Source organism: Erinaceus europaeus, chromosome 3 (genome assembly GCF_950295315.1).
Source record: "Erinaceus europaeus chromosome 3, mEriEur2.1, whole genome shotgun sequence".
Lineage (NCBI taxonomy): Eukaryota > Metazoa > Chordata > Mammalia > Eulipotyphla > Erinaceidae > Erinaceus > Erinaceus europaeus.
In genome coordinates this window covers 89,609,900-89,633,079 of record NC_080164.1, presented here as the reverse complement: position 1 = coordinate 89,633,079, position 23,180 = coordinate 89,609,900, and the positions used below count along the sequence as shown (strand labels likewise).

The 23,180-nt window shown below is 40.7% G+C and overlaps 1 long non-coding RNA gene across 1 annotated transcript in view; it reads right to left on the bottom strand.

The window, feature by feature from the left end:
- Window positions 1–2,552: 2,552 nt before the first annotated feature.
- LOC132537684 (uncharacterized) overlaps window positions 2,553–23,180 on the bottom strand; it is a 79,215-nt gene continuing 58,587 nt past the window's right edge. The window contains exon 3 of the long non-coding RNA XR_009549144.1: window positions 2,553–2,662. This is a non-coding gene — a long non-coding RNA (uncharacterized LOC132537684). The remainder of the gene's footprint in view (window positions 2,663–23,180) is intronic.

The window sequence follows — 23,180 nt, the reverse complement described above, 5'->3', positions numbered from 1 at the left end:
GGGAGTCCCTTCACAAGCGCTTCACAAGCAGTGAGGCAGGTCTGCAGATGTCTATCTTTCTCTTCCCCTCTCTGTCTTCCTTTCCTCTCTCCATTTCTCTCTGTCCTATCCAACAACAACAACATCAATAATAACTACAACAATAAAACAACAAGGGCAACAAAAGGAAATAAATATTTTTTAAAATTTTTTTTAAAAGAATAGGGAAGCTTCCAATGGAGGGAATAGGGCAGGGAATTCTGGTGGTGGGAACTATATGGAATTATACCTCTGTTATCTTACAATCTTGTTAATCATTATTAAGCTAGCAATAAAACAATTAGAAATTTTATATGTATGTTGAAAGTTTTTTATTAAAGGGTGGTAGTATTTTAATGCTTGAATGAGAGCTGTAACATTCATTTACTTGTAAAAGTAAGAGCCCTGGAAATCACCATACCCAGCTGAGATCAATAGTTACACATGTGTGGTCCAGGAGATGGTGCAGTGGACAAAGCATTGGATTCTCAACCATGAGGTCCAGAGTTCAATTCCTGGCAGCACATGTACCAGACTGATGGCTGGTTCTTTCTCTCCTCCTATCATTCTCATGAATAAATAAATAAATTCTTTTTTAAAAGTTTAAAGTTATATGTGTTAATTCTACTTTTTTAAAATCATTATCCCATTGAGATTTATAATAGCTCTGTAATGAGGGTAGGGCAGGTATAAATCATTGCTCAATTCTAGTAAAAGAAGCAAGATGAAACATGTCAAGTAAGTGGTAAATCATCATCAGACAGCTTCACCTAGACAAAGATAAAAAAACCCAGTTCCTGAAGGGGAATAACCAAAGTATCTATGGGCAGAAGAATAAGTGAAGCTATGGTATATAGACACTATGGAATATTATTCAGCTGTAAGAAAAGAGGAGCTCCCACCTGCAGGGGGTCACTTCACAGGTGGTAAAGCAGGTCTGAAGGTTACTATCTTTCTCTCCCCTTCTCTGTCCCCCCTCCTCTCTCGATTTCTCTCTGATAAAAAAAAAAAAAAGAAAGAAAGAAAGAAAGGAAGGAAGGAAGGAAGGAAGGAAGGAAGGAAGGAAGGAAGGAAGGAAGAAAAGAGGAACTCTTGCCTTTTCCTACAACATGCATGGTAATGGAGGGGCTTGTGCTCAGTGAAATAAAGCAGGACGAAGACAAATACTGGGTCCTCTCCTCCATAAAAGGGATCTGAGAAACAAAACAAGGGAAAAGACAGGGAAGGGTGGGAGAGATAAATGGTTATGCATAAAGACTCTTATGTCTGAGTCCCCAAAGTCCCAGGTTCAGTTTCCTACATCACCATACATCAAAGCTGAGTACTGTTGCATAAAAGAAGAGGAAGAGAGAGAGAGAGAGAGAGAGAGAGAGAGAGAGAGATGGAGAGAGATGGAGGGAGAGAGAAAAAGGAAAGAAGAAAGGAGAGGAGAGGAGAGGAGAGAGGAGAGGAGGGGAGGGGAGGGGAGGGGAGGGGAGGGGAGTGGAGGGGAGGGGAGGGAAAGAGAGGGAAAGGGAGTGGAGGGGAAGGGAGGGAAAGGGAGTGGAGGGGAAGGGAGGGGAGGGAAAGGGAGCGGAGTGGAGGGGAGGGAAAGGGAGTGGAGGGGAAGGGAAGGGAAGGGAAGGAAAGGGAAGGGAAGGGAAGGGAAGGGAAGGGAAGGGAAGGGAAGGGAAGGGAAGGGAAGGGAAGGGAAGGGAAGGGAAGGGAAGGGAAGGGAAGGGAAGGGACACTTCATGGAGGGTGAGATACAGTAGCATATTTTAAGGCGATATGAAACTGTATCCCTGAGATAACAGTCTTATAAAACAGCATTGCCTCAAATAAAAATACAAATGAAAAGCAAATATAGAATAATAATAATAAAAACCAATTTCTGGCCCTTAGTCAGACAAAGCTGCCATACTCAGTGTTGCTGCCTCTGGGAAGAAGACAGCTGCTCTCCTGGACAAATCAGGTATCTCTGTCCCTGTTGTCACACCAGTACATAAATGTGCACACAGAAAGTGCTGACTCCCAGACACAGGCCAGCATGGAGGCTCATGATGGATTGCAAAGACCTGGGCTAAATGTCTATACAAAACATCAGGGTAGAGACTCCACTCTAGCCAGGCTCAGTATCATTTCTCTTCCTGTGAAGGTAAACGGTAATTAACAAATCACTGCTTTTTCTGGAGAGATTTCCTGAGAATTTCAAAGCTGAGAGTGAATGGGTGTGTTACTTTGCCCAGTTTCCCAAATCATGTGTTTTCAGATGAAAGCTGAGCTTCTGATATCCTTAGAGTTCACCTAGTACGACCTCTTCTTAAGGGCTTGTCAGTGTTTCCATTTTATAAATAAAAATAAATTAAAAAAAGATTCCTAGTTGCTTTGAAAATAAGTGATAGAACTGAGAATGTGTGACTATATTTAGCAAACACACACACACACACCCAAATAAAATGACTTCCACTGACACAGAAGATTATTTAACCAGTTTCAGGGCCAAACAGCCAACCTGGCCAAACACCCACCATTCCTCTCACCTTCTGGTCCACAGTCTATGAGGATTCATCCAGCCCAGTACGAAGCTCTGTATCTTTCAGCTCATTTATCCAAATCCAGCGTCCATGCAAGTTGCATGCACTCACTTCCCAGGAGAGTCTGCCTGTGTAAGGAAGTAAATAGACATGATTTTTAATTCTATGTCACATCCCCATTATTATAAAAGCCTTATAATTTGCTCCTCAAAAGCCAGTCACGTATCCCTGACTGTCTCCCTCCTCCACCTCTGTCCTGCACCCTTTCCACTTCTTCCCCCATTGGTCCCTAGGCCTTTAATTACTAATGCCAGTCTGTCCCTCAGGACATGATAAAAAATATCACCTTATGGAGGGTGGTACACCACACAAGGAACAGGGTTTTGAGCCCCCATTCCCCACCTGCCGGGGTGGGGGGAGGTGCAAATAAAAAATACCACTTTATCTAGAAACTGGATAACCCAATGATGCATCAAATGCTTTGTCCTGAGTTCCTAAAACAACTGGGAGAGGAACTAAATACTCATTTCCTAGGAGAACTTCCTATTACAAATTGAAAACGGGTATGCTATAAACCCCAAACCAGAGTCCAAACAGGCTAACTAGATGAGCACTGGATACTGCATATTCTCCTGCACAGGTTCCTCCATCCTTTCTTTCAAGGAGCCTATGATCTTGGAAGGGATAACTGGTATGGGCCATAGCTCTAGTTCTAGCACCTTGCCCACACACCAACACTAAAAGGGACAGTCAATATAAGCTGAATGACTGCTATTAGATTTCAGAAGATATAGAGTATGTATTGTATATCTGAAATTGCAGCTGAAGGTAATGTACTATCTGACTACAATGCAATGCTAAACAATATATTATAGATTTTTCACCTTGCAACACGATTTTAGCCCAAAGTCCAATTGATAATAATACTTCCTTCTATCTCAAAGGCTAAAAACAACTATCATGTTTAAAATATTCCACCATGGGATAGATAGCACAATGGTTATACAAAAAGATTCTCATGTCTGAGGCTTCAAAGTCCCAAGTTCAGTTCCCAGTCCCCTACACCATCATAAGCCAAAGCTGAGCAGTGCTCTGGTTAAAAAATTAATTAATTAATTAAAATTTGAAATAAAAAAAAAACCAAGAAGTGTGTTGATCACTTGTCAGTTCTTTTTGCAGTGTGTGTGTGTATGTGTGTGTTGGTATGCATGAGACCCCTTCTGTTTCATTTGGTTTAAATCCCCCCTGCTTAACACTATTCTATTTACATAACCACTTCATTCTATTTACATAACCACTGTTAACAAGTTCCACCCTCCCTCCAGGGCATTTGTGGTTCAGTGATAGGATTCTCGCCTAATCTGCCCCCTCTTTGTCACACTCTGATTTTCACCAGTCACTTTTCTCTCCACCCTCTCTATGTCACATCCTGTTTCCACCTTACTTGGCAAGTATATATAAAGACAGCATTGTGAGTTTTACAGTACAGTACCTTTAGTTTAGCTTAGCTTGGTATAGATTGTGCTGCGTCCTGCATGAATAAAGAGATACTGCCTACAGCTCAACCATGAGTCCCCGGTCGTCTGTTACCCGCCTGTGAAGCCAGCCCGGCGAAAGCAACATAATCCATCGAAAACAACGTGTGTGTGTGTGTGTGTGTGTGTGTGTGTGTGTGTGTGTGTGTGTGTGTGTGTGTGTGTATGTGTGTGTGTGAGAGAGAGAGAGGGAGAGAGAGAGGGAATACAATACAGGACATAGCAGCTGAAATTAGAACAGTTTTGATACCACAGGGCTAGATTTTCACTCAAACTGACTGTCTAGTCAAGCTATCAGAAAACTAATTGCTGCCCTTACGTGGAACCTAAGTGAATTCTCTCTCTCCTTTAATGAAATTGATTAATTAGCCCGTGATCTTGCAAAATGTCAGAGCCCAGGTCATAAGTCAGTCTTCAAATGGACATAAGAACTCCTGCTGCTGTTATGTACGGATTCTGTAAGTGAAAGATACCATTTCTGAGTTGTGTTTTATATTGCTAGCACACTATCTTTGTCTTTGAAGAGCTGGGTCTTTCCAAGAGCATCACTTAACACTGCTGAACTACAAGAGAAGACTGAAATGTATGCATCATTCTGATATGTATGTTATAGGGGCCAGGAGGTGGCTATCCTGGTGCATGAGGAACCAGGTTCTGAGCCTCCAGCAAAAGGGGAGCATGATGAGTATGAGTGGTGGTATGAGTGTCCCTCTTCCTTCCTCTATATGGAAAAAAAAAATCTACAGGGAACAGTGGAATCATGCAACTCAAAGACCCAGCAAAGCCTTGGTATCTTATAATGAACACATCCTATTTAACATGTTAGTAACATAATTAACAATTTGATTATTAAATATGTTAGATTAAACATTAGCAACAATGCATAAAGAAGACTTGGGGGAAGGTAGAGTAGCTAGACTGTCCCTTATAAAAGTCAGGCTCGTGTTTATGATTTTCCCTGTATTCATTTCTTTCTTTTTAATAAGATTCCAAATCCCCCTCAGCAAAGATACTTCATAGTAAATCGAAAAAGGCCAGAAAAAATGAATTACTGCACACATTCTCACATCCTTCATAAGATGCAGGAGAGTGTTTCTGTCTGCCTTGTTTTTATTATTATGTTATTTCTGGTCTACTTTAATAAGAAAGATTTTAGAGAAAAAAAAAGAAAAGAAAGAAAGATTTTAGTCTGATCTAATTTAAAAGCTGCCTTGAAGCCTCTCTACATCTTTTGTTGTCCCTTTCATGACTTGGAGTCAGAAAACATGTCAGGAAGGGGCTCTTTAAATAATGGGAAAGCTACTTGTTCCTTGCAGTAGTTAACAGTTTTTTTAAACTGTAAGTGGGCATTTTAAATTCTCATGATAGTCCCCAGAAAAAAACTATCATCCAGGGCAAAAAGTCACCAGCTGTATCATAAACACTGAACATTTCTCTGCTGTTGTAGGGAAATAAAAGCTATGTTTGACTATGTTTGTGAAAACTTTTTAATCCTTGCAAGCATGTTACATACATTGAAGCTAAAACTCCTGAATCATGTCTCTGGTACCAAATTGGTGGCTTCTTGTGCACAAGTACATGCATTGAGGCAGGTTAATATAATGACTTTGCCCAGAAATTTTAATCAAATCTCACATAGAACTAGGGCTCCAGAGGTTATTACCTCATTTCTTCTCAAAGAAGAGAGACAGCTCTGTTTCAATTAAGACTCCAACTCTAGAAAACACTAGCAGAAAAATCACATACTTGGAAATTTTAAGGCCTTTGCCAACTCAATAAAAAAAAAAGTGGAAGTTGGTAATTAAAGGTTAAAAAACATCCTGAAGTCTTCATATGGCAGTAGAAATATGCTTCATGATACCATGGAAACACATTCTCTCTCTCCCTCTCCCTCTCCCTCTCTCCCTCTTGCTCTCCCTCTCCCTCTCCCTCTCCCTCTCCCTTTCCCTCTCCCTCACCTTCTCCCTCTCCCTTTCCCTCTCTCATGACGTTGATTAATTAGCCTGTAACCTTGCAAAATATCAGAGCAAAAGAACTGTGAAGATCTCTGTCTACGAATACCCTATACCACCCTTTTTCTCTCTGAGCTTGTTGATTGGAAACACAGTAAGTTGATCTGTGGAAGAAATCTTCAACGACAGCTCTATTTTAAATGCATGAGGAATAGGAAGGCTTTGAGAGCATTCATTCCCAATCAGCTGTAAAGATCCTGAGATGAGTGGGTCTCAGGTAAAGCTCCAGCAAAGCACAATGTGCATTTGGCTGGGCCACCAGTACAAGGAGAGAACTGGGGAAGTCTTGCAAGCTGAAGTACTACAAACAAATGTATGGGTATGTCTATGTGTATGATATAGTTATGAAAGAAAGAGACCATTTTCATAAATTACATATGGGAAAAGTCATGCTGTAGTCATAACTCATGTATATGTAAAAATAAATGAATGCAAATATATTAGCATATTTTTACATACACTGTAAGTCTCCAGGAGTTACTAGGCAAAGGCACAAAATGAAATGCTAAACTTCTCTGCTCCTTCAGGACAAAGGAAGGCGTATTCTTTTCTAGAAACAAAAGCAAGAACTATGTTGCTGCAAGGCCAAGCCTTGGAAGAGTGACTATAGACAAATTTGTCTGCCTCCCTTTTTTTCATGGCTGTCCAATCAACACATAAGAAGGAAGGAGGAAGGAAGGAAGGAATGAAGGAAGGAAGGAAGGAAGGAAAAAAGGAAAAAGGCACCTCTCTATGGCACAAAGGGCCAGAAATTTCTATTATTTAATCAATGTTACTCAATCTCTACTACCAAATCATTTTCTTCTGGTTCCTTTTTCTTTTTTTTTAATATTTATTTATTTATTTCCTTTTGTTGCCTTTGTTTTATTGTTGTATTTATTATTGTTGTTATTGATGTCATTGTTGTTGGATAGGACAGAGAGAAATGAAGAGAGGAAGGGAAGACAGAAAGGGGGAAAGATAAACACCTGCAGACCTGCTTCACCACTTGTGAAGCGACTCCCTTGCAGGTGGGGAGTCGGGTGCTCAAGCTGGGATCCTTACGCTGGTCCTTGCACTTTGTACCACCTGCACTTAACCCACTGCGCTACCACTGACTCCCACCAAATAATTTTTAAATTGTTAAAAGCAATCTATACATTGAAAGACATAGGAGCAGGTCAGGTGGTGGTGCACCTGATTAAGAGTATGTAGTACCTTAAAGTGAAAGAACACATGCAAGGATTTGGGTTCAAGCCCCCACTCCCCCCCTGCAGGGGGGGACACTCCAAAAGCAGTGAAGCAGGTTTGCAGGTGTCTATAGCTCTCTCTCCTCTATACCCACTCTCTCCTCTCAATTTTTCTCTGTCCAATAAAAAAATAAAAATAAATAAAATGGGAAAATGGCCACCAAGAGCAGTTGATTTGTAGTGCATCATGCCCCAGCCATAACCCTGAAGGCAAAAAAAAAAAAAAAAAATTGACACTGGGTAGCATCACGTGATAGTCTATACCCAGATGTAACAATCAAATTATATCCAGGCATTGCCAAATGTCCCTGGGATGGGGGAGTATGGGCAAAGGCAACACAGTGAGGCTATTTATTCAGAGTTTGTTACAGCAGGGAGTCAGTTCCTGTGGGCCTGGCAGAGATGCACAGGCAGGCAGCCGAGTGGAAAGGCTTTGCAGTACAAGAGAAACATCTTCAGCTGTGCTCTGGATACTTCGAGGGCAAGCCTGTGGCTAAGCCTTTCCATATCTGGCTTCTCTGTTAGTACCAGAGTAAAAATGACAGGAGCAGGGGGACAACTGGTGGACACTGAACCAATCCATTTCCCGTGTTTTGCTCCCAACTCCTTTGACAATATCCAGAGGCATTTATTGTAGCTTCCTTTCACTGCCATAACGAAACACTGTAAACTTGTGCCTTAAAGCACTGGCAAGATAGTTTACCTGAATCATGTGCTTGCTTTGTCAGGCCAGCCACTCAGCTTAGAGTCCAACCTCCACTGCACTGGAAGAAGCTTTAGTGCTATAGTATCTTGCTCTCTCTTTTTTTATTTTTTAAAAATTTTATTTACTTATTATTGGATGGAGACAGAAATTGGGAGGGGGGAGATAGAAAGGGAGAGAGATAAATACCTGCAGTTCTACTTCACCACTCATGAAGCTTTCCCCTTGCATGTGGGAAACGGGCATGAACCTGGGTCCTTGTGCACTGCAGTGTGTGTGTGCTTAACCAAGTGTGTCACTGCCTGACCTCTCCCCTCTCCCCCCCCTCATTTTGTCTGAAAATGTTAGCCTGCAGCAGTGAATGTCAGCTACGTGAGGGTAGAGTTCTCACTTGTGCAGTAGGGGAATGGCGTCAAGATGTGGCCCTTCCTGGAGACAATGGAAGAGCCTATTCTCTTGCTTTCTCCAGCTTCTAAAAGCTGCTTATCATGGCTGGCTGCTTACAGGCGCTGCCCACTCTACAGTGGCCTCAGCTCCCTCCTTGCTCCCACTTCTGATTTTTTTTATTAGTGATTCAAAATTGATTTGCAAAATTATGAGATAACATGGGTCAAATTCCACACCATTTCCATCACATAAATTTTGTGTTTTCACATAGGAGTTGTGTCCCTATTCCCTCCATTGGAGACTGCAGTAGTTCTCCTTAGGTCACAGACATAGGTTGACCATTTTTCCTATCTACCTGCCTTCTCTTCCTTTCTAAATTACCTTACACCTACTGCTACTTCTAAATATCTTTCCTTTTCTCCTCCTCTCTCTACGTCCTGATAGAACTGGGTTTCAGAGCCCTCTGGTCATCTTCCCACTATTATTTCTCCCTCACTGGGAGTATAGAACAAAATTCTATTTGGGGGGCATAAGATGGAAGGTCTGCCTTCTGTAATTGCTTCTCTGCTGGGCATGGGTGTTGACAGGTCAACCCATACCCCAGTCTGTTTCTATCTTTCCCCAGTTGTGTAGGGCTCTAGGGAAGGGATGTTCCCGGATACACTGGTGAAGTGGTCTGCCCAGGGAAGTCAGGATGGTGTCATAGGAGCATGTACAACTTGGTGGCTGAGAGGTGGTCAGATATAAAGCGGGGAAAAAAATGTGTAATAAACAGGAACAAAAAAGTAGGAATAGAGCAAATGAGAACAGGGACCTTAGGATGGAAAGAAGCTGGGAAGTCTATTTCAGGTGTGTACTTAGGGGCATATGATTTTAGTAGTTTTTTCTTGAGCTTGTTGGCTAAACTGCGGGCGGACTAAAAATATTGTCTGGGAAGATGGCGTCATCTTCTAAAGAGTTCTGATTGGGTTCACCTATATAATCTTCCTATTTCATACCCAGCTTTTTAGCAACTTAAACTCACTTATTTGTTATTGATTTAATAATTAAAAATCAGTTCCCTCCAAAACCTTCACTGTTCTTTGTCTACCCTATGGTTTTGTTAATTAATCCTTTCTTAAATAAAAAATAAATAAATAATAAAAAAGCAACTACTGAAATAAAAAAAGTAGTCCAAGGGGAGAAAAAAATAGATTTCCTGTACATATATTAATATTCAAGTGACTCTGAGAATAACCACCTTAATCTTCAGTGAGAGCAAATCCTTTGAAGGCATCAAAATAATATTAAAATTCTCCTCCCACACCTTAAACCTATATTTTCACACACCCTCCTTCTCCCTGAACAGGCATTTAGAATCTAATCAAAAGGTATGAGAAAGACAACCAGATACACATTAGCTTGACAGAACGTTCATGGCTCCCCTATCTATAGTCTACATAAGCAGCTCCAACCTGGGCCAACAGAGAAGAAGTCCTCAAATTGCAAGAGAAGAAATATCTAGGATAAGGGCCAGGCAGGGGTGTATCCAGTTGATCACACATACTATCACGTGCCTGGACCCATGTTGAAGCTCCTGGTCCCCACCTGCAGTGGGGGGAGGTTCACAAGTGGCAAAGTAGTGCTGCAGGTATCTCTTTCTCTTTTCTTCCCCTCCCCTCTCAACTTCTCTCTGTCTTATCAAAATTAAATAAATAAAGCAGGGGCCAGAGGGTGGTGCACCCAGTTGAGTGCACATGTTACAATGTGAAAGAATCCAGGTTCAAGCCCTTGGTCTCCATCTGCAGGGGGGGAAACACTGAGAGTAGTGAAGCAGTGCTGGTGTCTCTCTGACTCTCTCCATCTCTATCATCCCCTTTCCCTCTTGATTACTGGCTGTCTTGATCTAATAAATAAATAAAGGAAAAAATGGCCATTGGGAGCCATTAATTTGCCATGTCAGCACCAAACCCCAGAAATAATCCTGGAGACAATAAAGAGGAAAAAAATTAAAAAGAAGGAAGGAAATATCTAGCATCTGACAGGGAGATAGCATAATGGTTATACAAGTGGCTCATGAATGAGGTTTCAGAATCAACAGAAGCCAGAGATGAACAGTGAATGCTCTGACATATATCAAAAGGCCCTGGTTATGCACACGTGCACACGCACCACACACATGAAGGAGGAGCAGAAGAAATGACAAGAGCAGCAGCAGCACCACTCCGTGACATATTAGGATGATGCTGTGATGTTGTGATGCTGTACATTTCTCAGGGACAACTCTTTGTTGCTTCAACTGGAAACTTCCAATCCTGAAGTGATTACCTACATTTCATAGTATGATTGGCAGCTCATGGGATTCGATGTGGTGGTGCATATGTGTCCTAACATCTCAATCCAAACCCAGGCTCTCTGTGGAGCAGGATGGGCTTCATTACACCTCATAGTCACTTCCCAGACTTTCTCTCAGTCTGGCACCCAAAATGTATGTGAATGTCTGAATCCATCAAGCCACCAACTTTATTAAAAGAATCAAGTGTATTGTTTACAGACAAAAACATAAATCAACCATTCCTTAAAAAAACAGTCGCTGTGGGAGTCGGGCTGTAGCTCAGCGGGTTAGGCGCAGGTGGCGCAAAGCACAAGGACCGGCATAAGGATCCCAGTTCGAGCCCCCACTCCCCACCTGCAGGGGAGTCGCTTCACAGGCGGTGAAACAGGTGTCTATCTTTCTCTGCCCCTCTCTGTCTTCCCCTCCTCTCTCCATTTCTCTCTGTCCTATCTAACAACGACAACATCAATAACAATAATAACTACAACAACAATGAAAAACAACAAGGACAACAAAAGAGAAAATAAATAAATAAAATATATTTAAAAAATTAAAAAAAAAAAAACAGTCGCTGCAGAGAGTCAGGCGGTAGTGCATCATATTAAGCGAAGGTGGTGCAAAGTCCAAGGACCACCGTAAGGATCCCGGTTCAAGCCCCCGGCTCCCCACCTGCAGGGGAGTCGCTCCACAGGTGGTGAAGCAGGTCTGCAGGTGTCTGTCTATCTTTATCTCCCCCTCTGTCTTCCCCTCCTCTATCCATTTCTCTCCGTCCTATCCAGCAACAATGACATCAATAACAAAAACAATAATAACTACAATAAAACAACAAGGGCAACAAAAGGGAATAAATAAATAAATAGAATTAAAAAAAACAGTCGCTGCAAATAGCAATTGAACAGCAATGCAAAGTTAATCCACTATACCACCACAAGCAAATGGCCAGAATGGAGCCCCAAGGAGGCACTGATGACAAATGCAAAATCCAGAAAAGTATATTCATTCACCTTAGAAATCTCTTCATGCCCAACCATCAAGATGGAATAAAAAATTGTAATTGATGCAGTGAGTCCCTACGGATTATGAACATCCTATAGCATCAAATACTAATAATGCATCTTATGTATAAACCTGGCATTCTCCAGCATTTCCTGACATATATTGAGCCAGTAAGATTTGAGAATAACTGTGGAATTGGTTCACAGAAGAATTTCAAAGAAGGGGAGGGTAAATTTGATCTATTTAGATATTGGATATCTATGCATAATTATTCAATTATGCTACTATTTTTCTTTTACCACCATTGACGCTCCAGGAAGTTTTTTGTTTGTTTGCTTTAATATGGAGAAACAGAGATGGAGAGGGCAGAAGAGATATCCCAGAACTGTCTCACTACCCAAGAAGTTCTTATATTCCCATATGGTGGCATGGGGCTCAAACCAGGGTCCTTCCACTTGGTAAGATATGTACTCTACAAGGGCCCTACGATGCTACTTTTTGGTGCATTTGACACAAGGCATTACTAAGAAACCAAACATTAACACCACACAGAATAGCATGCAGGGAGAACTACCACTGAAACAAGGCTTTGGTATAGATAGATCTTTCTGCCTCAATGCATATTTCCATTGTTGGTAAACCCAACACCTGGAAGCCGCTAATTTAATTAGTTTGTATTGAACACATAGTTACAGCAAGCCATGGCTTCAGACTAGTTTGACAGCTGCTTTCATTAGTCCTAATTAATCTGCAGTGTTCTCATCTTTTCCATCTGATGTGTACCTAGTTTGCTCAAAGGAGTCAGTTCCAACAGATGACATGGTGTTAATGCTATCTGCCCTTGCCCTCCCTGCTTGACATACATTTTTGGGATCATTTGTGGTCATCACTGCTTGAGCCAATGGCATTAGGGTCAAGTAAAACTCAATCCTTGAGCCAACAAAATAGCTCATCTAGATAGTGCGCTGCTTTGCCATGTATGCCACCGAGCCCCCACCACACTGAAGGAAGCTTTGATGCTGTGGCACCTTTCCCTCCCTTTCACGGTCTCTGCTTCTGCCTCTCTCTGTCTGCTCTCTCTGAAAAACTCACCCCAAGGGTCAAGTGGTGGTACACCCAGTAGAGTTACACATGTTACCATGTGTAAGGATCCAGATTCAAGCTCATGATCCCACCTGCAAAAGTAAGCTTCACAAGTAGTGATGCCATGCTGTAGGTGTCTCTCCTCTCTGTCTCTCTCCCCTTTCTCTGTCTCTCACTCTCTATCAAAATAATGGCCACTAGGAACAATGAAGTTCTGTAGGCAATGACCCTGTCTAGAGCAGACAAGTTCTGGTGGTGCCAAAAACAAACCAAAACAAAAAAAAAGACCGTCTTTCCTTTCTTTTCTTTTCTTTTTTTTTTTGATTACCTGATTTTTATTATTATTTTTTTATTGGGGAATTAATGTTTTATATTCAACAGTAAATACAATGGTTTGTATATGCATAACATTCCCCAGTTTCCCATATAACAATACAACCCCCACTAGGTCCTCTGAATCCTTCTTGGACCTGTATTTTCCCCACCCACCCACCCCAGAGTCTTTTACTTTGGTGCAATATGCAAATTCCATTTCAGGTTTTACTTGTGTTTGCTTTTCTGATCTTGTTTTTCAACTTCTGCCTGAGAGTTGAAATCATTGCATATTCATCCTTCTGTTTCTGACTTATTTCACTCAACATGATTTTTTCAAGGTCTATCCAAGATCGGCTGAAAACAGTGAAGTCACCATTTTTTACAACTGAGTAGTATTCCATTGTGTATATATACCACAACTTGCTCAGCCACTCATCTGTTGTTGGACACCTGGGTTGCTTCCAGGTTTTGGCTATTACAAATTGTGCTGCCAAGAACATATGTGTACACAGATCTTTTTTGGATGTATATGTTGGGTTCCTTAGGATATATCCCCAGGAGAGGAATTGCAGGGTCATAGGGTAGGTCCATTTCTAGCCTTCTGAGAGTTCTCCAGACTGTTCTCCACAGAGGTTGGACCAACTGACATTCCCACCAGCAGTGTAGGTGGGTTCCTTTGACCCCACAACCTCTCCAGCATTTGCTGCTGTTACCTTTTCTGATGTATGACGTTTTCACATGAGTGAAGTGGTATCTTGTTGTTGTCTTTATTTGCATTTCTCTGATAATCAGAGACTTGGAGCATTTTTTCATGTGTTTCTCGGAGTTTTGGATCTCTTCTGTGGTGAATATTCTGTCCATGTCTTCCCCCCACTTTTGGATGGGGTTATTTGTTGTCTTGTTGTTGAATTTTGCAAGCTCTTTATATATGTTGGTTATTAAACTCTTGTCTGATGTATGGCATGTAAAGATCTTCTCCCATTCTGTGAGGGGTCTCTTGGTTTGGGTAGTGGTTTCTTTTGCTGTGAAGAAGCTTTTTAATTTGATGTAGTCCCGTAGGTTTATGCTTGCCTTAGTCTTCTTTATAATTGGATTTGTTTCATTGAAGATGAAACAAATTTATGCAGAAAAGATTTAAAATTTATGCAGAAAAGAGTTCTGCCAATATTTTCTTCTAAGTATCTGATAGTTTGTGGTCTAACATCCAAGTCCTTGATCCACTTGAAATTTACTTTTGTATTTGGTGAAATACAGTGATTCAGTTGCATTCTTCTGCATGTTTCAACCCATTGTTTCCAACACCATTTGTTGAAGAGACTTTGTTTTCCCCATTTAATAGTCTGAGCCCCTTTGTCAAAGATTAGATGTCCATAGGTGTGGGGGCTCACTTCTGGGCTCTCAATTCTATTTCACTGGTCAGTGTGTCTACTGATGTTCCAGTACCAAGCAGTTTTGAAGACAATGGCCCTATAATACAATTTGAGATCTGGGAGTGTGATGCCTCTGGTTCTGTTCTTTTTTCTCAAGATTGTTTTGGCAATTCTAGGTCTTTTCTGGTTCCAGATAAACATTTGTAGCATTTGTTCTCTTCTCCTAAAAAATATGCTTGGGATCTTGATGGGGATAGCATTAAATTTGTAGATGGCTCTGGGTAGTATATTCATTTTGATGATGGTAATTCTACCAAACCATGAACATGGAATATCTTTCCACTTCTTTGTGTCTTTTTCTATTTCCTTGAGTAGTGACTCATAATTTTCAGTATACAAGTCTTTCACTTCTTTGGTTAGGTTTACTCCTAGATATTTTATTATTTTATAGTTGCTATAGTAAAAGGAATTGATTTCTGGATTTCAATTTCTTCTAGCTTAGTGTTTGCATAGAGGAATGCCACTGACTTTTGAATGTTAATTTTGTAGCCTGATACCTTACTGTATTTCCTGATGATTTCCAAAAGCTTCTTGCTGGATTCCTTAGGTTTTTCTGTGTATACTATCATATCATCTGCAAATAGGGAGAATTTGACTTCTTCTCTTCCAATCTGTATCCCTTTAATTCCTTGGTCCTGCCTGATTGCTATGGCAAGAACTTCCAACACTATGTTGAATAGTAATGGTGATAGTGGGCAGCCCTGTCTAGTACCTGATCTGAGGGGAAATGCTTCCAGTTTTTCACCACTGAGTATGATGTTAGCTATAGGTTTGCTATATATAGACTCCACTATCTTCAGGAATTTTCCATTATTCCCATTTTTTGTAGTGTTTTGATCATAAAGGGATGTTGTATTTTGTCAAAGGCTTTCTCTGCATCTATTGATATGACCATGTGGTTTTTGGTCTTGCTTTTATTGATGTGGTGGATCACATTGATTGATTTACGTATATTAAACCAACCTTGCATGCCTGGGATAAACCCCACTTGGTCACGATGAACAATCTTTTTAATATACTGCTGTATCCGGTTGCCCAGAATTTTGTTCAATAATTTAGTATCTATGTTCATCAGAGATATTGGTCTATAGTTTTCTTTTTTGGTTGTGTCCCTGTCTGCTGTCGGTATCAGGGTGATGTTAGCTTCATAGAAGCTGGCAGGGAGTATACCAGTGTCTTCAATCTTCTGGAAGACTTTTAAAAGTAGAGGTATTAGTTCTTCTTTGAAAGTTTTGTAGAATTCATTTGTAAAACCATCTGGTCCAGGACTTTTATTTTTGGGGAGATTTTTGATAACTGTTTCAATTTCATTGGCTGTGATGGGCCTGTTCATGTTATCCACTTCCTCTTTACTTAGTTTTGGAAGTTGGTAGGTATCTAGGAAATCATCTATTTCTTCCAGGTTCTCTAGATTGGTGGCATATAGTTGTTCATAGAAGCCTCGCATGACATGTTGAATTTCTGTGGTATCTGTTGTGATATCTCCTCTTTCATTCACTATCCTATTTATTTGGGTCTTCTCCCTTTTTTGTTTTGTGAGTCTGGCTAAAGGTTTGTTGATTTTGTTCACTCTTTTGAAGAACCAACATTTACTTTCGTTAATCTTATGTATGGTTTTCTTATTCTCAATGTTAGTTATTTCTGCTCTAACTTTAGTGATTTCTGTCCTTCTGGTTGCTTTAGGGTTCCTTTGTTCTTCTTCTTCTAGGTCTTTAAGTTGTGCAATGAGGCTATTTATTTGTGCTTTTTCTTATTTCCTAATGCGTGTTTGTATAGCTATGAACTTCCCTCTCAGTACTTCCTTAGCTGTGTCCCAAATATTTTGATAGCTTGTGTCTTCATTTTCATTGAAGTCTTGAAACATTTTGATTTCTTCCTTCATTTCCTCTTTGACCCAGAGGTTGTTAAGAAGTGTACTGTTGAGCTTCCACATTTTGGGTCTATTACTAATCTTTTGTTGATTGTTAAGTGTTAGTTTCATTGCACTGTGGTCTGAGAAGATGCTTGGGATGATTTCAATGGTCTTGAATTGGCTGATGCTGTCTTTGTGGCCTAACATATGGTCTATCCTTGAGAATGACCCATGTGGATTTGAGTAAAATGTGTATTCCCGTTTCTTGTGATGAATGACTCTGAAAATGTCCAATAGTTCTAGTTTATCTATCTCTTCATTTAGCTCCCTTATGTCTTTATTGATTTTCTGCCTGGATGACCTGTCAAGTTGAGAGAGCGGGGTGTTGAAGTCCCCTACTATGACTGTGTTGCTATTAATATATTGCTGTAGCTCTTTCAGTAGTTTGATGTACTTAGATGGCTTCTCATTGGATGCATAGATGTTAATGATTGTTAAGTCCTCTTGATTGAATGATCCTCTGAGCATTAAGTAGTGTCCACTCCAATCTTTTCTAATCTTATTTATTTTAAAGTCTGTCATGTCAGATATGAGAATAGCTGCTCCTGCCCTTTTTTGTAGGCCATTGGCTTGTATGAAACTTTTTCATCCTTTCACTTTAAGTCTGTGTTTGTCTTGTTGAGTTAGGTGGGTTTCCTGTAGACAGCATATTGTTGGGTTGTGTTTTCTGATCCATCTTCCTACTCTGTATCTTTCAATAGGTGAATTTAGGCCATTGACATTTATTGATACCAAAGATTGAAGATATTTGAACGCCATTCTTGTAGAGTTTTAGAGTGTTCTGATATATGTCCTATTTATGATGATCTGACTGTTTATAGAAGACCTTTCAGAACTTCTTTCAGGGCAGGCTTGGTGATAGTTGATTCCTTCAACTGTTGCTTGTCTGAGAAGGTTTTGATGCCTCCCTCAAGTGAATAACAGTCTAGCAGGATATAGTATTCTTGGTTGAATGCCTTTCTCATTGAGAACTCAATAAATATCTTGCCATTGTCTTCTGGCCTGTAGTGTTTGTGTGGAGAAGTCTGCTGCTAATCTTAAGGGTTTTCCTCTGTAGGTGACTGTTTGTTTTTCTCTTGCAGCCTTCAGGATCCTTTCTTTATCCTTATTCCTTTCCATTTTAAATATGATGTGTCTTGGTGTCTTTAAGTCTGGGTTAATTCTGCTTGGGACTCTCTGGGCTTCTTAAATCTTTATGTCTTTGATGTTGTCTAGACTAGAGAAGTTTTCAGCTATTATAGCCTGAAGAATGCTTTCTTCCTCTCTCTCTCTTTCTTCCTCTGGTATGCCAATAATGCGTATATTGTTTCTTTTGAAGTCATCCCATACGTCTCTGTTGTTGTTTTCAGCATCTCTTAATCTCTTTTTGAGATCTCTTACTTCTTCTTTAGTTGTCTCTAATTCATCTTCAATCTTGCCAATTCTGTCTTCACCCTCATCAATTCTATTCTCTCTGCCCTCTACTGTTTTCTGGAGTTCATCTATTTTGTTTCCCTGTTCTGATACTGTTTTAGCTTGTTTAGCTAGCTGTGTTCTTAGCTCAGCTATTTCAGCTTTCAGGTCTCTAATAACCTTGAGATAGTTAGTGTTTTCTTCCAGAGTCTCATTTGTTGTTCCTGTATTTCTGACTACAATTCTTTCAAACTCTTTACTCACTCCTGTGATTATTTCCTTAGCTAATGTTTGGATGTTGAACTCATGATTTTGTGCCTCACCCTTTGGGGGGCTTTTAGCTGGACTCTTGTCCTGGTTAGTTTCTCCAGTATTTCTTCTTGTTGGTTTACCCATTTTATATATTATGTTATGAGTTCCCTCTCTTAGTACTTTTCAAATTACTGATCACTATTTCCTGGATTGACTTGTGTCTGAGTAAGGTAATTGAAGGGTTCACAGTGATGGAAGTTAACAGTTGTTTCAATAGTCTTTTAATCCCTGAGTTAGAGCTCAGTGATTTAAAAGCCTCTTTTGTGTGTGTGTGTGTGTGTGTATCCAGGGTTATTGCTGAGGCGCAATGCTAGCATTATGAATCCACAGCTCTTGGTAACCAATTTTTACATTTTATTTGATAGGGCAGGGAGAAATTGAGAGATAAGGGGGATATAAAGAGGGAGAGAGAAATACAGACACCTGCAGACCTGCTTCACCATTTGTGAATCTTCCCCTTTGCAGGTGAAGAGCAGGGGCTTGAACCACTGTCCTTGCACTTAGTACTATGTGTACTTAACCAGATACATTCCAACACCATAGAGGACACAGAAAGGAAATGAATATTAAAAATTCAGATTAATCTCATCCTTAAAACTAGTTAGTCAACATAAACTAACAGGCTTGGGCAGAGGGAACAAGCACAGACCCTCGTGCCACCCATCTGAATGCTCAAATAGTATAAATCAAGTTATCAAACACTTAAATAAAAAAATCAATCTTTCTATCATCTTCAAAATGACCTTGAAGGATGTTTCATATTTTAGAACTGACAGAACAGAGAAAACCAACCCTCAGCCTGTGGCTAACTTCCTTTCTTTTCCTGCCTCCACTCCCTGTACAGAGTCTGGTACATTTGTATGGAAACATTGATATGTCCAAGTTCCATCCACAATAGCCATGAACCCACATCCCCTGAGATGAACCTGAGAAAGAGATCCCCATTGGTTCTAGAAACAGACTTGGGGCAGAAAGCCTTAGAGCCTGGGTTTAATGGATGGGGGCGGATAAAGTGGGGGATGGTGGCACACCTGGTTAAGTGCACATAGTACCAAGCACAAGGACCCGTACAAGGATCCAGGTTTGAGCCCCCGTCTCCCAACTTACAGGGGGTTACACATCAGAAGTGGTGAAGCAGGTCTGCAGATGTCTTTCTCTTTCCCTCTCTATCTCACCTTCCCTCTCAATTTTCTCTCTGTCCTATTCAATAAATGGGGGGAATAAATGGCTGCCACAAGCCGTGGATTAGTAGTGCTGGCACCCAGCTCCAGCAATAACACTGGAGGCAAAACATAACAAAACAAAAGGTTGGGGGTACCCAGGCATAGAGGGGCCCTCTGAAGCCAAACTTCTGAAAGATGGAGGGACATAGGGCCTTACCTGGAAAGCCTGGTAGAGCAGATTCCTGAGCCCCAGAGAGATGAGGCTTCCATAGATCTGGGGTGGAGCCCAAAATTTGTATTTCTACCAATGTTCTTAAGAGTTTGATACTGCCTGTGATTGTTCATTTCATGTGTGGATGTGACTGGACCATGGGATGCCTAAATATCTGCTAAAATATTCTTACTAGAGGTTGACAGATAGCTTACCTAGCAGAAAACACACTAAATCCAAGGACCTGAGTTTGAAAATCCAGCCACCACACAAAAGTACCTACAGGGGGGAAGCTTCATAAGTGGTGATATAATTCTTTCATGTCTTTCCTCCCCACCTCCCTCATCTTCTATCTAAAGGAAAGAAATGGCCACCAGGAACAGTAAAATCATGCAGATACCAAACCCCAATGATTAACTCTAATGTCAAAAAAAAAAAAAAGAAGAAGATGATTCTTTCTAGATATGTCTGTGAAGGTGCTTTTAGAAGAGAATAACACTTGAAGGCATGAACTGTATAAAACATATAGTGCTTCCCATGTAGGCAAGTATCATCCAGTCCACTGAGGCCCTGAATGACTTAATTCTAACTAAGTGAAATTAGCAAGGAGCAAAAGAAGAAGTTGAAACCCAGGCATTCCAGCAGAGGGGAATACTCACATGAAAGCAGGAGAAATCCAGATGATTTTTGGGAATTAAGAACAGATCCAGGAAACAGAATAGGGCTCACTCAATAGAACACACACTTTACTATGTGCAAGGACCTGGTTCAAACCCCCAACCACCACATGGAAACACCTGCATGGGGAAGTTTCATGAGGGATGGAGCAATGCTATAGTGTCTCTCCTTTACTCACTCCCTCTCTCTCACCCACTGAGTTCACAGGAACCATGCAGGCACAGACATCTCTCTGGACCAAAATGGGCTTCATTATACCCCACTGTTTCCTCCCAATCTGGCCTTGGGCCTAGCACATAATCATGCCTAACAAATGGCTGAATCCATCAAACCGTCAACTTTATTAAAAGAATCAAGTAAATTGGTGGCAAATAAAAAAAGGAATGATTTATTTATCTGCCATGACGAGTGGGCATAGGGAAATAGGCATGCACTTAATAGGGAATAAAAACACTTGCATTGTATTACCAAGACAGAAGACACTGACAAAAAGACAAGGGAGGGGGCCAGGAGTTGGTACACCCAGTTAAGAGTACATAATACTAAGTACAAGAACCAGCACAGGGACCCAGATTCCAGTCCCAGTTCCCCACCTGCAAAGGGGACATTTCCTGAGTAGTCAAGCAGGTCTGAGATGTCTATCTATCTCTCTCTCTCTCTCCCCCTCTACTCTCTCAACTTCTCTCTGTCCTATCCATTAAAATGGAAAAATGGCCACCAAGAGCAGTGGATTCGTGGTGCCGGCACTGAGCCCCAGTAATAACACTGGAAACAGAAAAAGATAAAAGAAAGGACAGAGATAGCATAGCACAGTGGTTATTAAAAAAAAAAAAAAAAAAAAAAAAACCTTTGATACCTGAGGCTCCAGGATCCCAGGTTCAATCCTCAACACTGCCATAAGCCAGAGCTAAGTAGTGCTCTGATGTAATAACAACAACCACACAATAACAATAATAGAAAGACAGAGCAGGTGCATTTTGTGCATGTCTTTCATATCCCTCACTTCCTCTAGTAGTCAGTATCTACAGAGTTCACCTGGAATTACAGGCATAGGCCTCAAGATGAAATCTCTGGTGATGTGTTTGAACTGGTTTAAGTGGTCTGTTATTGTTTCACTGCCCACATGTTTGTCCCTCAACTCCCTAACAGCCTGGGAGACTAGCAAGCAAGGACTGTGGGGAAGAGTACTATAGAACTCATTCTCTGTTTATTCAGTTCAAGAGTGACTAAAGTAGCAACATACTTGGCAAGGAAGTTATTCGCAATGAAAACATCAAGTCACTTCTCACTGGTGATGAGCAGAACAAACCAGACAGTACATCCCTTACGAAGGTATTTGAGGAAACATCCGTGCTTATAGAACCTAATTTGGTAAGCAGAAAGACAGATCACAGAAAGCCTTCCTAACTTAACAGAGGTTTCTCTACAATGCTTTGATCCAACCACAGCTAATAATTCTGATCATAATTCCTGGTCTCCAAAAACCTACCAACCAAATAGAGTGGACTAAGTCACTTCCACATAAGTTTTTAGAACCACTGAATAAGAAAAGAGTAAGACCACACTACATTTTCAATTTGCATGCAATAGGAACTGGCACCATAGTGATAACTCTGGAGGAAGCCGATCCTCTCTGCGTTACTGACCTAAAAGGGGCAGAGGAACTGACATCAGTTTGTTTAAAGAATCAGAGTCACAACAGAAAACCTTCAGATAGTTACTGCTAAGAAAGACAGAGCCTGTAACACCAGCAGGCTTGCATCACTGTAAAGAAGGGTGGTTTCTTTCATTTCATTTTCTTTTTTTAATATTTGTTTATGAGCATGAAAGAGAGTAGAAGAAAGACAGAATCACTTTGGCTTTTTCAGTGCTGAGGCTCAACCTTGGGACCTCATGCTTACAAGTCCAATGTCTGAGCTTCCAGAACCATGAGCTGGTGTATCTGGTTAAGCACACACACTACAGTGCACAAGGACCCAGGTTCAAGCCCCTGGTCCCCACTTTCGGGGGGTGGGGGACTTCACAAGTGGTGAAGCAGGACTGCAGGTGTCTCTCTGTCTCTCTTCCTCTCTATCTCCTCCTCCCCTCTCAATTTCTCTGTCTCTATCCAATCATATATATATACATATACATATACATATACATATACATATACATATACATATATATATATTAAACACTATCAATGTCTGAACCACTGCACCACTTTCCAGGCTGTAGGACTCATACAAGATCATATATAATTGATTATATATGTACATACATATATACATTTAGTTATATATATATATATATATGACAACTATATATGTAATATATAATAACCCTAAAAGTGAAAGGCTTTTGCAAGTTGCTGAGCATTAGTTTAAACATTAAGAATTTATTTTTTTTTGTAGTTCTATTTCCAACCATGACACCATCTCCCACCTGCATGTTAGCTGTTAGATTCAGGCAAAAATTAGTAAAGTCATGGGCCCCTTGGAACATACCTAAAATAGACATACTAACTTTTTCCATAATGGAAACTCGAAATCTCACCTGCTATATTCTTGCCTTTAGGTTTCAGATTATTAAACAATGTGTTCTTTTTTTATATCTTAATGCTTTTTCAGACACCAAGTTGCAGGTGCTACCATGACGCCAACCTGACTTCCTCAAGGCAGACAACCTCACCAATACACCCTGGAACCCCACCTCCCCAGATCTCTGCCCCTCTTGAGAAATATAGAAACCGGCTGGGAGTATGGAGAGACCTGCCAACACCCATGTTCATCAGGGAAGCAATTACAGAAAGCAGGCCTTCTACCCTCTGCACCCCATAATGACCCTGGGCCCATACTCCCAAAGAGATAAAGAAAAGGAAAGCTTCCAGTGAAAGGGTTGGATACAGAACTCTGGTGGTGGGAAATGTGTGGAATTTTACCCTTCTTCTCCTATGGCTTTGTCAATATTTTTTATTTTATAAATAAATTAA